Genomic DNA, 3,252 nt, shown 5'->3' on the forward strand with positions numbered 1-3,252 from the left:
CAGATTGTAGTAACGAGAGCTGTGCTTGGAAATCCGAAATCATCTCATTCTGGTAAGCAAATGCAGCCTGGAGTTGAGAAATCTCCGCTGGATTCTGATTAGGCAAAGTATTCTGTAATGGAGACTGACTCGGTTGTGTTTTAGAATCCATATGCAGAGATTTATTAAAAAACAGCAGTACAAACAAAGGGGTAGGCCGAGAATCGTGGTCAGATAAACAGGCAGTGGTTCAATAACAGGTAGGAATACCGTAGAGCAAACAAATCCAAATCGTAATCCAAATAACAAGGTCAAGAACAGTCAATGAAACATACACTTGGCAAACAAGGCAGAATGTAAGGAAACGCTCGGTAATGACAGTGTTAAACTGTCAATACTCCGCAACATGTTAAACACTTCAGATGGCTTTTAACACGTGGCTACAGGAAGTAGAGAGAGAGAAAGAGTAAAGTCAATACTCGGGCAATGGCGCCCTCTTGAGGTCGGATGATTTGATGGCCGATGTTACAATTACATTGCTTTTAATAAAAACAAGGCCTCCCATTATGAGGACCCTGAAAAGACTAAAAGGTCTAAGTTTGATGTCTTCATTTAAAGATTCAAACAATAGATTAGGTAGAAGAACTTGAAGAGGATCCTTTGTTTGGTCAAGGTAAGACCAACTTTGATAGTTGATCTTGTGTTTTAAACACTAACCCATGCAAACTAGGACACATCCTTTAGTGCGATTCTGGAAGGTTTTCCTATGCAATACGAAAACATGTGTCACCAAGGCACACGTACGCCAGTGTAAATTACTTCAGTTACGAGTGGAAAGATAAAGTTTTACTTGGAGACCCGCCACTATTTTAATTTGTGAGTACACTGTTTGACTGCTACACTTTATGTATTTATTTATTTATTTATTTTTGTTTGTTTATTTATCGATCTATTTATTTATTTATTTATTTATTTATTTATTATTTTTTTATTTATTTATTTGCAATTTTGCATTGTTTTTATTATTGTTCTGTTGTTGGTTGAGGAGGAGCTTTTGTGCCTTACATACTATTGATGTACTAATACTCAAGTAAGCCACTAGATGGCACTGTGCACACTGTTATTTCATGAATACTATGCAATGGTAATAAAGAATATATCGATACAAATGTTAAGAGAAAATAAACAGAGAAGTTGATCATATGGAAATGTATTTGAATAATTGAATAGAACACGATTGTCTTGTGTTTTGGTGTTTTATTTAAATATTGAATGTGATCTATTTTAATTATAATAAATACAGGTGAATATCTGTTTCTCAGATCATAAAAAAGTGTGCCTTCCTATGAAAATGAAATGCCCCCCATTCTGTATGTTCTGGCAAAGGTCCTACCTAATCTTCTCAAGAATTCACATTTTTCTGCTATGATTTTATGTAATGTCTTTGGACTGGGGGAGGAAACCGGAGTACCCGGAGGAAACCCACGAGGCACAGGGAGAACATGCAAACTCTGCACACACAAGGGGGAGGAAACCGGAGTACCCGGAGGAAACCCACGAGGCACAGGGAGAACATGCAAACTCTGCACACACAAGGCAGAGGCGGGAATCGAACCCCGAACCTGGAGGTGTGAGGCGAACATGCTACCCACTAAGCCACCGTGCCCCCTGGTAGGTTAATTGGCATCTCTGGAAAATTGTCCGTAGTGTGTGAATGCGTGAGTGAATGAGAGTGTGTGCCCTGCGATGGGTTGGCACTCCATCCAGGGTGTATCCTGCCTTGATGCCCGATGACGCCTGAGATAGGCACAGGCTCCCTGTGACCCGAGGTAGTTCGGATAAAGCGGTAGAAAATGAGTAAGATGAGTGATTTTATGTAATGTTTGTATTGATTGTTGTACTTCTCAACCTAACCTGTCTGAAAAGTTTATTATTGGGATATAAATCTGTGCATTTGGAAAGACTCTGTCACATGTTTTCAGTAATTGTTGTAACTGTTTCCAAGAAGTTAGCGACGCTTGTTTAGTTAGGTAGTTATTTAAGTCGGCCGACAAGATAAGTCGCCCCTGACTTCTCCAGTACCCCATTGAAGTGGTAGAAAGTTGCCCATGGAAACTGTTCACTTGGACTCTAGCATCTGTAAATTGGGGTATGCGGGCTAAATTCGAGTCACCTATGATCAGAATTGGTTTTTATACCTGAACTTCTCATTCATTAATCTTTCTATTTGTTCTGGGGTGCCTTGTCGGTTCCAGTCACCTGGTCAGAGCATCTTCCACTTCATTATTATTAGGCAAGAAGTATGCTCTGTCAACACACCAGGAGTCGGCTGTGAAACTGGAGAGACAAAAACATAGTTAGTCGGTCATCACCTCGACTAACTATGTGACTTTATACTATGTTCCCTATACTCCACATTGGTTTTAACCGGAACATCAGATGAGGGTGGGTCTGAGAAGTCTTGTTCTAGCACTATCCGTAAGTCCGAATTAGGTTTTGCCATTTTATTCACTTCTATTCTTTGTTCTGAGCGTCATCTGTTGTACTGTTTGTTGTACAGACTCTCCAGTCTGGTGCCTCCTTCTGGGTCAGGTAGGGCAGGAAAAGATTCACTGCATTTGAGAGATTCAGATCGGCAGGTGGGTGGTCTTTCTGGTATTTGGTGTAACATGGACCTCAAAGTCTGTATTCTGTTTAACCTTATCTAAGGTTGATCGGTAAAGAGAAGAAAGTTTATAAAAGAAGTAGGTTTGGTGACTTGTATAAGCATACTGGGTGGATAAGGGATTATTATTATTGGTGTTCTGGCTTTCAAAATTTCTGAGTGGTGTAAGGCCTGCCACAATTTAAACTATTTCTTTTTTAAAGCAAAATCTTTTTATGTACTTTTGACTTGGCTTTGTCTTTGTCTACTTTTGTCTTACTTTTGCTGCTTTTTCCATAGGTCCATAGGTCTGCCAATACTGTGAATCTGTTGCAAAGTGCAGCCATGATGCCAAATTAAACACACCTCTTAAATAAGCAAAGAAGCAAAGATAGAGAATGTAAAACCCTGGAGGGCTAGAAAATCCTTTGCCATCAAAAATAAATAAATAAATAAATAAATAAATAAATAAATAAATAAATAAATAAATAAATAAATAAATACATTTAAAAATAATAATACAAAACGTAGGAGAATTTCAGAAGGATAAAAAAAAGTTTTGTTTAAAAATAAAAATAAAGGATGTCAAATGATATTAAAACATCCAATGGCAACCTATAAGACAGAAA

Source organism: Tachysurus fulvidraco, chromosome 12, assembly GCF_022655615.1.
Source record: "Tachysurus fulvidraco isolate hzauxx_2018 chromosome 12, HZAU_PFXX_2.0, whole genome shotgun sequence".
Taxonomy (NCBI): Eukaryota; Metazoa; Chordata; class Actinopteri; order Siluriformes; family Bagridae; genus Tachysurus; species Tachysurus fulvidraco.